The sequence below is a fragment of the Gnatocerus cornutus genome, unplaced genomic scaffold, assembly GCF_029298725.1.
Source record: "Gnatocerus cornutus isolate USDA-ARS CGAHR unplaced genomic scaffold, icGnaCorn1.1 ctg00000334.1, whole genome shotgun sequence".
NCBI lineage: Eukaryota > Metazoa > Arthropoda > Insecta > Coleoptera > Tenebrionidae > Gnatocerus > Gnatocerus cornutus.
In genome coordinates, this window is record NW_028275653.1 from 1 (window position 1) to 15000 (window position 15000).

General features: G+C 36.9%; 1 pseudogene; it reads right to left on the bottom strand.

The window, feature by feature from the left end:
• LOC148165394 (small subunit ribosomal RNA) lies at positions 1–1541 on the bottom strand (annotated as a pseudogene; the record flags this gene model as incomplete).
• Between the last annotated feature and the right edge of the window lie 13459 nt (positions 1542–15000).

Consider the following 15000-nt stretch of genomic DNA (forward strand, 5'->3'; position numbering starts at 1 on the left):
TTGCTCAATCTCGTGCGGCTAGAAGCCGCCTGTCCCTCTAAGAAGAATTGTTTGTACGCCGACAGTAAAAACCGCGCACGACCACCGGGCGAACCCAGGATCGACGGGCCTTTGGGATGTCGAAATACGCCTATTTAGCAGGCTAGAGTCTCGTTCGTTATCGGAATTAACCAGACAAATCGCTCCACCAACTAAGAACGGCCATGCACCACCACCCACCGAATCAAGAAAGAGCTCTCAATCTGTCAATCCTTCCGGTGTCCGGGCCTGGTGAGGTTTCCCGTGTTGAGTCAAATTAAGCCGCAGGCTCCACTCCTGGTGGTGCCCTTCCGTCAATTCCTTTAAGTTTCAGCTTTGCAACCATACTTCCCCCGGAACCCAAAAGCTTTGGTTTCCCGGAAGCTGCCCGCCGAGTCATCGGAAGAACGTCGGCGGATCGCTAGCTGGCATCGTTTATGGTTAGAACTAGGGCGGTATCTGATCGCCTTCGAACCTCTAACTTTCGTTCTTGATCAATGAAAGCGTTTTTGGCAAATGCTTTCGCTTCTGTCCGTCTTGCGACGATCCAAGAATTTCACCTCTAACGTCGCAATACGAATGCCCCCATCCGTTCCTATTAATCATTACCTCGGGGTTCCGAAAACCAACAAAATAGAACCGAGGTCCTATTCCATTATTCCATGCACACAGTATTCAGGCGAAGTTTTAGCCTGCTTTAAGCACTCTAATTTGTTCAAAGTAAACGTGCCGGCCCACCTCGACACTCAATGAAGAGCACCGCGGCGGGATTGAGTTGGGCCGCCCTCTCGAGCTAAGCCCACCGGCAGGACGTCCCGCGGCACGCCAGTTGACACCGCGAACGATGAACCGGCGGCGCGGGACACAGATTCGACTACGAGCTTTTTAACCGCAACAACTTTAATATACGCTATTGGAGCTGGAATTACCGCGGCTGCTGGCACCAGACTTGCCCTCCAATTGATCCTCGTTAAAGGGTTTAGAGTGTACTCATTCCGATTACGGGGCCTCGGATGAGTCCCGTATCGTTATTTTCGTCACTACCTCCCCGTGCCGGGAGTGGGTAATTTGCGCGCCTGCTGCCTTCCTTGGATGTGGTAGCCGTTTCTCAGGCTCCCTCTCCGGAATCGAACCCTGATTCCCCGTTACCCGTTACAACCATGGTAGGCGCAGAACCTACCATCGACAGTTGATAAGGCAGACATTTGAAAGATGCGTCGCCGGTGCGAGACCGTGCGATCAGCGTAAAGTTATTCAGAGTCACCAAGTTGTACGATGACGGAGACCGCCACCGATTGGTTTTGATCTAATAAAAGCGCTCCTTCCGTTTCCGGTTGGAGCTCTGTTTGCATGTATTAGCTCTAGAATTACCACAGTTATCCAAGTAAATGTGGGTACGATCTAAGGAACCATAACTGATTTAATGAGCCTTTCGCGGTTTCACCTTAATTTGGCTTGTACTGAGACATGCATGGCTTAATCTTTGAGACAAGCATATGACTACTGGCAGGATCAACCAGGGAACTGCGTTCTTGTTTTAAAATAAGAGAGTTTTAGTCTTTCTTTCCTTCTAGTCATATAAGCTACAATAATCGTAGAATTTCGGAAAGACACCTGCTGCTCTTATAAAAAACTGAACACTTTCCTATTATTGTTTTGAAGAAAGTGTGCGTGTCTGCGAAACGAAAACCTCGTAAGAAGAGACGTAACGCCACGCGATCTTTCTGGATGGAAAATTTTTCGACATTTTTTTCACATCATCCTTGATTGAATCTCCTGCAACAATTTTATTCTTATTCATCCGTTCTAAGTTGTCGTCGTCGTCGAAATAAATAATTTGTACACACTTCGGGGTACACGTTTGTCAAAATTCATGAAATGCAACGTAACATTTTTACTTTAATAAATTTTTACAGTGCATTCAGATCGACTAAACGAACAACGACGGATGAATTGATTTATGGATTTTTATTTGTTGCGACTCATCGGAGGAGAGAGTGAAGAAAAAATAATCCAATATCATGGTTACGGAATAATTTTCTATGACTTTTTCATCCTTGTTTGAATCTTGCAACAATTAATTTTATTCATCCGTTCTAAGTTGTCGTCGTCGTCGAAATAAATAATTTGTACACATTTCGGTACACGTTTGTCAAAATTCATGAAATGCAAACGTAACATTTTACTTTAATAAATTTTTACAGTGCATTCAGATCGACTAAACGAACAACGACGGATGGATTACTTATTTTTGTTGCGACTCATCGGACGAAAAGTAGAAACATAATCCTCCATTGTAATATAGTTTTTACGGAAAATTTTTCTTTTATTTTATATCCTTGATTGAATGCTGCATTTTATCCGTCTTTTTTTCGTCAAAAACAGAGATCAATGCGATTCATCGGACGAAGAAATAATTTCCCAGTTCAAAATTTAGAGATTTTTGGGCACATCGACTTGAAATTTTATCGTAAAGAAAAAAATATCGTCGTCGACAAGCAAAAGTTCAAACATTCTCCATACTCTTCGCTAGATTGAAAGCGACGGTTTATTGTGAGATTTCTCTTTAGAAATATTCACACGTTACGAGTTTATGAAATTTTATTTATTTCAAAATTCTCGCTCGGACTTTAGTGAGTTGACGCATTTGTTAATTTTTGGTCGTTCTGACACGAACACATAAAATCTTTGATTGCATTTGGACCGCTAACATAGAAACGCTCGCCGCATCCGCAATCTCGCTGTGCATGGTCAATGGCAAGATTTGTCATCCCTCAAACGATGGTGGGTCCACAGGGTACACATTCCGGCCATCGTCCCAACTACGGGTTAAGTCGCGGTGTACGAGAGGTAACAAGATAATCGGACGCACATAAAATCACATTTCGATCGTACGCTTTTGTCCGCTGCTACATACCACCACTACTATCCCTATATATGCCAGCGCGGCAGCGTTCAGCTCTGAATCACTCGATGCGCGAAACGGTCGAAATCCCATAGCGCGCCGGCCGCTCGCTATGGGCGAGGGGTCGGGTAAATCGGTCTGATCGCTCGGTGCAAAAGTCCGTTTGGGTACTTAGAGACGGAATTTTAAAATTCTGATTTCGCAGATCAATTTCAAGGGTCATTAGGACTCGAATGCCGTTAACGGTGTTTTGAAAAAAATATTTTTTACGTTTTTACGGCATTTCGACCGAACACCTCAGTTCCGACTTCGGACTTAGAATAATTTTCATCAAAATTTCGAACGCCTCAGTTTCCAGAGGGTTTTTGATCCCGTTTAGTTAGGGGTTTGAAATTATCACAGCCACCCTTGTTTGGTGTTAGTTCGACCGTAACTTTTGTTCGTTTGCATTTAATTTCGATTTTTCTGGGACTTTTGGTCAATGTAAATTTATCAACCGCTACACTTCCGACTTCGGACTTAGACGAATGAGCGCCGAACGCTACAGTTTCGACTTCGGACTTAGAAAAATTTCGCTCGACCGCCACAGTTTCGAATTGGACTTAGAAAAATTTCGGTCGAACGCCTCAGTTTCGAATCGGACTTAGAAAAATTTTGGTCGACCGCTACAGTTTCGACTTCGGACTTAGAAAAATTTCGTTCGAACGCTACAGTTTCGACTTCGGACTTGGAAAAATTTCGCTCGACCGCCACAGTTCCAACATGAGACTTAGAAAAATTTTTATCAAAAATTCGAACACCTCAGTTTCGACTACGGACTTAGAAAAATTTCGCTCGACCGCCACAGTTCCTATTTCGGACTTAGAAAAATTTTCATCAAAATTTCGAACGCCTCAGTTTCCAGAGGGTTTTAGATCCCGTTTAATTAGAAGCTTGAAATTATAAAATCTACCTTCTATCGATGTTAGTTCGACCCAAACATTTGTTCGTTTGCATTTAATTTCGATTTTTCTCGTACTTTTGGTCAATGTAAATTTGTCAACCGCTACACTTCCGACTTCGGACTTAGACGAATGAGCGCCGAACGCTACAGTTTCGACTTCGGACTTAGAAAAATTTCGTTCGAAACGCTACAGTTTCGACTTCGGACTTGGAAAAATTTCGCTCGACCGCCACAGTTCCAACATGAGACTTAGAAAAATTTTTATCAAAAATTCGAACACCTCAGTTTCGACTACGGACTTAGAAAAATTTCGCTCGACCGCCACAGTTCCTATTTCGGACTTAGAAAAAATTTTCATCAAAATTTCGAACGCCTCAGTTTCCAGAGGGTTTTAGATCCCGTTTAATTAGGAGCTTGAAATTATAAAATCTACCTTCTATCGATGCTAGTTCGACCCAAACATTTGTTCGTTTGGATTTAATTTCGATTTTTCTCGGACTTTTGGTCAATGTAAATTTGTCAACCGCTACACTTCCGAGTTCGGACTTAGACGAATGAGCGCCGAACGCTACAGTTTCGACTTCGGACTTAGAAAAATTTTGTTCGAACGCTACAGTTTCGAATTGGACTTGGAAAAATTTCGGTCGAACGCCTCAGTTTCGAATCGGACTTAGAAAAATTTTGGTCGACCGCTACAGTTTCGACTTCGGACTTGGAAAAATTTCGATCGAACGCCACAGTTCCGACTTTTTTTCGAAACTGTAGCGTTCAGTCAAATTGCCGTAAAAACGTAAAAAACTTTTTTTACAAACATGGTCGACAGCATTCGAGTCCTAATAATCCTTGAAATTGATCTGCGAAATCAGAATTTTAAAATTCCGTCTCTAAGTACCCAAACGGACTTTTGCACCGAGCGATCAGACCGTTTTACTCTACCCCCCTCGCCCATAGCGAGCGGCCGGCGCACTATGGGATTTCGATCGTTTCACGCATCGAGCGATTCAGAGCTGATCGCTGCCGCGGTGGCATATATAGGGAGTAGTGATGGTAAGTGGCAGCGATGACGGACAAGTACGCACGATGAATGGATTGACATGAAATCAAATGTGCGCGTCCGTACGATCTGTTACCTCTCGTACATCGCGACCCCCGTTTAATGATATTATGCTAAATTAAAAATAAAAATACATCGATGAAATAAAAAGTGGTAAGTCTCTAGAAAGACAATATACCGCTGTGAATAAAAATTTCTCGATGAATAGCGAAATGTGAATTAGTCCGCCTGTAACGTGCATTTTGCGAACGAATTAGCTAATTCACCGCTAGTTAAAAAACGTGACCACCCAGTGCTCTTATCCAAAGTCGTCTGCAAATGAGATGAAATTAATAATCTTGACTCTAATGCAGACGACAAATTGAATTGAATAATTTACTTGAATAATGTGACGGATCTATAAAATAAAACACAAAGCCCGAAACACCAAGCAGTAAAAATCTCGATTATTGTTCCGCCCGTTGAAAAACAAAAGATCCGTCACATGGTAAGCAGAACTGGTGAAAATTGTGAAAGACTTGTTTCTCCTCCGATAACAAGCTTGAATTAAATATGATCGAGTGAATGATATTGGAAACCAAAGAACGAAACTGAGGAGAAGCAAATGTTCAGTAATATATTATGAATAATTATAATATTAATATAAATAATAATATTATATTAAAAATGGGAATTGTATGTGGTTGATGGAAAAAGTTTTTTTTTCTGTTGACCGCTACAGTTCCCAATTTGGACTTTAAAAAAAAAAAAAAAAAAAAAAAAAAAAAAATTGTGTATACGGAAGGTAAAAAGCAAAAAATAAAATATTTTATTATTTTTTTTACTTTTTTTACGGGTCCCTACCGCTACAGTTCCCACTGAATGTGTCCTTTTCGCGCTAAGTCCATGCAGTCGCTACAGTTCCGAAACTGGACTTGTAAAAATTTCGACATTTTGAACGCATCAGTTCCGAACGAGGTTTCAAAACTGTAGCGTTCGGTGTAAACGCATCAGTTCCGAATGAGTTTTCGCAACTGTGGCGTTTCATTTTTGTGCTTTCATGGTTGCATAAACAATCGCCAGTGTGAACGCTTCAGTTCCGAATGAGTTTTCGAAACTGTAGCGTTTCATATTTGTGCTTTCATGGTTGCATAAGCAATCGCCAGTGTGAACGCTTCAGTTCCGAATAGATTTTCGAAACTGTAGCGTTCAATGTGAACGCTTCAGTTCCGACTTTGGACTTAGAATAATTTTCATCAAAATTCGAACGCCACAGTTTCGAAAGGGTTTTAGATCCCGTTCAGTTAGGGACTTAAAATTATGACATCCACTTTCGATTAATGTTAGTTCGGTCCGAACTTTTGTTCATTTTCATTTAATTTCAATTTTTCTCGGACTTTTGGTCTTTGTTAATTTTGTCCTTTCGAAACTGTAACGTTCAATGTGAACGCTTCAGTTCCGAATAAATTCTCGAAACTGTAACGTTCAAAGTGAACGCCTCAGTTCCGAATAGATTCTCGAAACTGTAGCGTTCAATGTGAACGCTTCAGTTCCGAATAGATTCTCGAAACTGTAGCGTTCAATGTGAACGCTTCAGTTCCGAATAGATTCTCGAAACTGTAGCGTTCAATGTGAACGCTTCAGTTCCGACTTTGGACTTGGAATAATTTTTCATCAAAATTCGAACGCCACAGTTTCGAAAGGGTTTTAGATCCCGTTTAGTTAGGGACTTAAAATTATGACATCCACTTTCGATTAATGTTAGTTCGGTCCGAACTTTGTTCGTTTTCATTTTAATTTCGATTTTTCTCGGACATTTAGACTATGCGAATTTTAGATTTTTCAAGCTGTAGCGTTTGGCGAGAACGCCGCAGTTACGGACAGGTTTTGTGTCAGACTTTCAATAATCTGAAAAAACTCCGAAAAAAGAAAATAATTAGTGTTTTCATGTTGCATAACAATTTAAAATTCATGCACAAAAATAATCCATCTATATTTCCGTTATTCAAGAATGCAAAGGAAAGACGAAAGTTCGGCAACAATTAGTTTAAGCGGTTGCATAACCATTCAAACGTTATGCTTAAACACAATCCATTTACGATATATAATAAAAATAAAGCTTTATTATCAACTTTGAAGTCCATTCTATTGCTGATCTTTAGACCTATAGATTAGGTCAAGATGTCAAATGTCAAAAAACAACTACAGGTTCCTGTATTTGTAGCAATGCTGGCGCCATCTGTAGAACAGTTACCTAAACTTGAAAGTCAAAAAAATTACAGCTTTCTGTAACTATTAATGTTGGTATCGCCACCTGTTAGTCGAAAACATAATTTAGTGCGCCATCTATATGACAGGTCTGGAACTTCAGAAATGTCAAAAAATTACTGTTTTTTCCTTTATTTTACATATTGTTTTTGAATTTTGGCGCCTATTTTGACTCAAAAATGGCGCCATCTATATGACAGGTCTGGAACTTCAGAAATGTCAAAAATTACAAGATTCTGGGTTAATTTACGTATTTTTTTTGAATGTTAAGCATAATTTGACCTGACCTGACCCTAAAATGGCGCCATCTATGTGTCAGGTCTGAACTTCAGAAATGTCAAAAATTACTGTTTTTTCCTTTATTTTACATATTGTTTTTGAATTTTGGCGCCTATTTTGACTCAAAAATGGCGCCATCTATGTGACAGGTCTGGAACTTCACAAATGTCAAAAATTACAAGATTCTGGGAAGATTCTGGGTTAATTTACGTATTTTTCTTGAATTTTAAGCATAATTTGACCTGACCTGACCCTAAAATGGCGCCATCTATGTGTCAGGTCTGGAACTTCAGAAATGTCAAAAATTACTGTTTTTTCCTTTATTTTACATATTGTTTTTGAATTTTGGCGCCTATTTTGACTCAAAAATGGCGCCATCTATATGACAGGTCTGGAACTTCAGAAATGTCAAAAATTACAAGATTCTGGGTTAATTTACGTATTTTTTTTGAATGTTAAGCATAATTTGACCTGACCTGACCCTAAAATGGCGCCATCTATGTGTCAGGTCTGGAACTTCAGAAATGTCAAAAATTACTGTTTTTTCCTTTATTTTACATATTGTTTTTGAATTTTGGCGCCTATTTTGACTCAAAAATGGCGCCATCTATGTGACAGGTCTGGAACTTCACAAATGTCAAAAATTACTGTTTTTTCCTATATTTTACATATTGTTTTTGAATTTTGGCGCCTATTTTAACTCAAAAATGGCGCCATCTATATGACAGGTCTGGAACTTCAGAAATGTCAAAAATTACAAGATTCTGGGTTAATTTACGTATTTTTCTTGAATTTTAAGCATAATTTGACCTGACCTGACCCTAAAATGGCGTCATCTATGTGTCAGGTCTGGAACTTCAGAAATGTCAAAAATTACTGTTTTTTCCTTTATTTTACATATTGTTTTTGAATTTCGGCGCCTATTTTGACTCAAAAATGGCGCCATCTAAATGACAGGTCTGGAACTTCAGAAATGTCAAAAATTACAAGATTCTGTGTTAATTTACGTATTTTTCTTGAATTTTAAGCATAATTTGACCTGACCTGACCCTAAAATGGCGTCATCTATGTGTCAGGTCTGGAACTTCAGAAATGTCAAAAATTACAAGATTCTGTGTTAATTTACGTATTTTTCTTGAATTTTAAGCATAATTTGACCTGACCTGACCCTAAAATGGCGTCATCTATGTGTCAGGTCTGGAACTTCAGAAATGTCAAAAATTACAAGATTCTGTGTTAATTTACGTATTTTTCTTGAATTTTAAGCATAATTTGACCTAACTGACCCTAAAATGGCGCCATCTATGTGTCAGGTCTGGAACTTCATAAATGTCAAAAATTACTGTTTTTCCTTTATTTTACATATTGTTTTTGAATTTTGGCGCCTATTTTGACTCAAAAATGGCGCCATCTATGTGACAGGTCTGGAACTTCACAAATGTCAAAAATTACTGTTTTTTCCTATATTTTACATATTGTTTTTGAATTTTGGCGCCTATTTTAACTCAAAAATGGCGCCATCTATGTGACAGGTCTGGAACTTCAGAAATGTCAAAAATTACAAGATTCTGGGAAGATTCTGGGTTAATTTACGTATTTTTCTTGAATTTTAAGCATAATTTGACCTGACCTGACCCTAAAATGGCGCCATCTATGTGTCAGGTCTGGAACTTCAGAAATGTCAAAAATTACTGTTTTTTCCTTTATTTTACATATTGTTTTTGAATTTTGGCGCCTATTTTGACTCAAAAATGGCGCCATCTATATGACAGGTCTGGAACTTCAGAAATGTCAAAAATTACAAGATTCTGGGTTAATTTACGTATTTTTTTTGAATGTTAAGCATAATTTGACCTGACCTGACCCTAAAATGGCGCCATCTATGTGTCAGGTCTGGAACTTCATAAATGTCAAAAATTACTGTTTTTTCCTTTATTTTACATATTGTTTTTGAATTTTGGCGCCTATTTTGACTCAAAAATGGCGCCATCTATATGACAGGTCTGGAACTTCAGAAATGTCAAAAATTACAAGATTCTGGGTTAATTTACGTATTTTTCTTGAATTTTAAGCATAATTTGACCTAACTGACCCTAAAATGGCGCCATCTATGTGTCAGGTCTGGAACTTCATAAATGTCAAAAATTACTGTTTTTCCTTTATTTTACATATTGTTTTTGAATTTTGGCGCCTATTTTTGACTCAAAAATGGCGCCATCTATGTGACAGGTCTGGAACTTCACAAATGTCAAAAATTACTGTTTTTTCCTATATTTTACATATTGTTTTTGAATTTTGGCGCCTATTTTAACTCAAAAATGGCGCCATCTATGTGACAGGTCTGGAACTTCAGAAATGTCAAAAATTACAAGATTCTGGGAAGATTCTGGGTTAATTTACGTATTTTTCTTGAATTTTAAGCATAATTTGACCTGACCTGACCCTAAAATGGCGCCATCTATGTGTCAGGTCTGGAACTTCAGAAATGTCAAAAATTACTGTTTTTTCCTTTATTTTACATATTGTTTTTGAATTTTGGCGCCTATTTTGACTCAAAAATGGCGCCATCTATATGACAGGTCTGGAACTTCACAAATGTCAAAAATTACAAGATTCTGGGTTAATTTACGTATTTTTCTTGAATTTTAAGCATAATTTGACCTAACTGACCCTAAAATGGCGCCATCTATGTGTCAGGTCTGGAACTTCATAAATGTCAAAAATTACTGTTTTTCCTATATTTTACATATTGTTTTTGAATTTTGGCGCCTATTTTGACTCAAAAATGGCGCCATCTATGTGACAGGTCTGGAACTTCACAAATGTCAAAAATTACTGTTTTTTTCCTATATTTTACATATTGTTTTTGAATTTGGCGCCTATTTTAACTCAAAAATGGCGCCATCTATATGACAGGTCTGGAACTTCAGAAATGTCAAAAATTACAAGATTCTGGGTTAATTTACGTATTTTTCTTGAATTTAAGCATATTTTGACCTGACCTGACCCTAAAATGGCGTCATCTATGTGTCAGGTCTGGAACTTCAGAAATGTCAAAAATTACTGTTTTTTCCTTTATTTTACATATTGTTTTTGAATTTCGGCGCCTATTTTGACTCAAAAATGGCGCCATCTAAATGACAGGTCTGGAACTTCAGAAATGTCAAAAATTACAAGATTCTGTGTTAATTTACGTATTTTTCTTGAATTTTAAGCATAATTTGACCTGACCTGACCCTAAAATGGCGTCATCTATGTGTCAGGTCTGGAACTTCAGAAATGTCAAAAATTACAAGATTCTGTGTTAATTTACGTATTTTTCTTGAATTTTAAGCATAATTTGACCTGACCTGACCCTAAAATGGCGTCATCTATGTGTCAGGTCTGGAACTTCAGAAATGTCAAAAATTACAAGATTCTGGGTTAATTTACGTATTTTTCTTGAATTTTAAGCATAATTTGACCTAACTGACCCTAAAATGGCGCCATCTATGTGTCAGGTCTGGAACTTCATAAATGTCAAAAATTACAAGATTCTGGGTTCATTTACGTATTTTTCTTGAATTTTAAGCATAATTTGACCTGACCTGACCCTAAAATGGGCGCCATCTATGTGTCAGGTCTGGAACTTCATAAATGTCAAAAATTACTGTTTTTCCTTTATTTTACATATTGTTTTTTAATTTTGGCGCCTATTTTGACTCAAAAATGGCGCCATCTATATGACAGGTCTGGAACTTCAGAAATGTCAAAAATTACAAGATTCTGGGTTAATTTACGTATTTTTCTTGAATTTTAAGCATAATTTGACCTGACCTGACCCTAAAATGGCGTCATCTATGTGTCAGGTCTGGAACTTCAGAAATGTCAAAAATTACAAGATTCTGTGTTAATTTACGTATTTTTCTTGAATTTTAAGCATAATTTGACCTGACCTGACCCTAAAATGGCGTCATCTATGTGTCAGGTCTGGAACTTCAGAAATGTCAAAAATTACAAGATTCTGTGTTTAATTTACGTATTTTTCTTGAATTTTAAGCATAATTTGACCTAACTGACCCTAAAATGGCGCCATCTATGTGTCAGGTCTGGAACTTCATAAATGTCAAAAATTACTGTTTTTCCTTTATTTTACATATTGTTTTTGAATTTTGGCGCCTATTTGACTCAAAAATGGCGCCATCTATGTGACAGGTCTGGAACTTCACAAATGTCAAAAATTACTGTTTTTTTCCTATATTTTACATATTGTTTTTGAATTTTGGCGCCTATTTTAACTCAAAAATGGCGCCATCTATGTGACAGGTCTGGAACTTCAGAAATGTCAAAAATTACAAGATTCTGGGAAGATTCTGGGTTAATTTACGTATTTTTCTTGAATTTTAAGCATAATTTGACCTGACCTGACCCTAAAATGGCGCCATCTATGTGTCAGGTCTGGAACTTCAGAAATGTCAAAAATTACTGTTTTTTCCTTTATTTTACATATTGTTTTTGAATTTTGGCGCCTATTTTGACTCAAAAATGGCGCCATCTATATGACAGGTCTGGAACTTCAGAAAATGTCAAAAATTACAAGATTCTGGGTTAATTTACGTATTTTTTTTGAATGTTAAGCATAATTTGACCTGACCTGACCCTAAAATGGCGCCATCTATGTGTCAGGTCTGGAACTTCAGAAATGTCAAAAATTACTGTTTTTTCCTTTATTTTACATATTGTTTTTGAATTTTGGCGCCTATTTTGACTCAAAAATGGCGCCATCTATGTGACAGGTCTGGAACTTCACAAATGTCAAAAATTACAAGATTCTGGGAAGATTCTGGGTTAATTTACGTATTTTTCTTGAATTTTAAGCATAATTTGACCTGACCTGACCCTAAAAATGGCGCCATCTATGTGTCAGGTCTGGAACTTCAGAAATGTCAAAAATTACTGTTTTTTCCTTTATTTTACATATTGTTTTTGAATTTTGGCGCCTATTTTGACTCAAAAATGGCGCCATCTATATGACAGGTCTGGAACTTCAGAAATGTCAAAAATTACAAGATTCTGGGTTAATTTACGTATTTTTTTTGAATGTTAAGCATAATTTGACCTGACCTGACCCTAAAATGGCGCCATCTATGTGTCAGGTCTGGAACTTCAGAAATGTCAAAAATTACTGTTTTTTTCCTTTATTTTACATATTGTTTTTGAATTTTGGCGCCTATTTTGACTCAAAAATGGCGCCATCTATGTGACAGGTCTGGAACTTCACAAAATGTCAAAAATTACTGTTTTTTCCTATATTTTACATATTGTTTTTGAATTTTGGCGCCTATTTTAACTCAAAAATGGCGCCATCTATATGACAGGTCTGGAAACTTCAGAAATGTCAAAATTACAAGATTCTGGGTTAATTTACGTATTTTTCTTGAATTTTAAGCATAATTTGACCTGACCTGACCCTAAAATGGCGTCATCTATGTGTCAGGTCTGGAACTTCAGAAATGTCAAAAATTACTGTTTTTTTCCTTTATTTTACATATTGTTTTTGAATTTCGGCGCCTATTTTGACTCAAAAATGGCGCCATCTAAATGACAGGTCTGGAACTTCAGAAATGTCAAAAAATTACAAGATTCTGGGAAGATTCTGGGTTAATTTACGTATTTTTCTTGAATTTTAAGCATAATTTGACCTGACCTGACCCTAAAATGGCGCCATCTATGTGTCAGGTCTGGAACTTCAGAAATGTCAAAAATTACTGTTTTTTCCTTTATTTTACATATTGTTTTTGAATTTTGGCGCCTATTTTGACTCAAAAATGGCGCCATCTATATGACAGGTCTGGAACTTCAGAAATGTCAAAAATTACAAGATTCTGGGTTAATTTACGTATTTTTTTTGAATGTTAAGCATAATTTGACCTGACCTGACCCTAAAATGGCGCCATCTATGTGTCAGGTCTGGAACTTCATAAATGTCAAAAATTACTGTTTTTTCCTTTATTTTACATATTGTTTTTGAATTTTGGCGCCTATTTTGACTCAAAAATGGCGCCATCTATATGACAGGTCTGGAACTTCAGAAATGTCAAAAATTACAAGATTCTGGGTTAATTTACGTATTTTTCTTGAATTTTAAGCATAATTTGACCTAACTGACCCTAAAATGGCGCCATCTATGTGTCAGGTCTGGAACTTCATAAATGTCAAAAATTACTGTTTTTCCTTTATTTTACATATTGTTTTTGAATTTTGGCGCCTATTTTGACTCAAAAATGGCGCCATCTATGTGACAGGTCTGGAACTTCACAAATGTCAAAAATTACTGTTTTTTCCTATATTTTACATATTGTTTTTGAATTTTGGCGCCTATTTTAACTCAAAAATGGCGCCATCTATGTGACAGGTCTGGAACTTCAGAAATGTCAAAAATTACAAGATTCTGGGAAGATTCTGGGTTAATTTACGTATTTTTCTTGAATTTTAAGCATAATTTGACCTGACCTGACCCTAAAATGGCGCCATCTATGTGTCAGGTCTGGAACTTCAGAAATGTCAAAAATTACTGTTTTTTCCTTTATTTTACATATTGTTTTTGAATTTTGGCGCCTATTTTGACTCAAAAATGGCGCCATCTATATGACAGGTCTGGAACTTCACAAATGTCAAAAATTACAAGATTCTGGGTTAATTTACGTATTTTTCTTGAATTTTAAGCATAATTTGACCTAACTGACCCTAAAATGGCGCCATCTATGTGTCAGGTCTGGAACTTCATAAATGTCAAAAATTACTGTTTTTCCTATATTTTACATATTGTTTTTGAATTTTGGCGCCTATTTTGACTCAAAAATGGCGCCATCTATGTGACAGGTCTGGAACTTCACAAATGTCAAAAATTACTGTTTTTTCCTATATTTTACATATTGTTTTTGAATTTTGGCGCCTATTTTAACTCAAAAATGGCGCCATCTATATGACAGGTCTGGAACTTCAGAAATGTCAAAAATTACAAGATTCTGGGTTAATTTACGTATTTTTCTTGAATTTTAAGCATAATTTGACCTAACTGACCCTAAAATGGCGCCATCTATGTGTCAGGTCTGGAACTTCATAAATGTCAAAAATTACAAGATTCTGGGTTCATTTACGTATTTTTCTTGAATTTTAAGCATAATTTGACCTGACCTGACCCTAAAATGGCGCCATCTATGTGTCAGGTCTGGAACTTCATAAATGTCAAAAATTACTGTTTTTCCTTTATTTTACATATTGTTTTTTAATTTTGGCGCCTATTTTGACTCAAAAATGGCGCCATCTATATGACAGGTCTGGAACTTCAGAAATGTCAAAAATTACAAGATTCTGGGTTAATTTACGTATTTTTCTTGAATTTTAAGCATAATTTGACCTGACCTGACCCTAAAATGGCGTCATCTATGTGTCAGGTCTGGAACTTCAGAAATGTCAAAAATTACAAGATTCTGTGTTAATTTACGTATTTTTCTTGAATTTTAAGCATAATTTGACCTGACCTGACCCTAAAATGGCGTCATCTATGTGTCA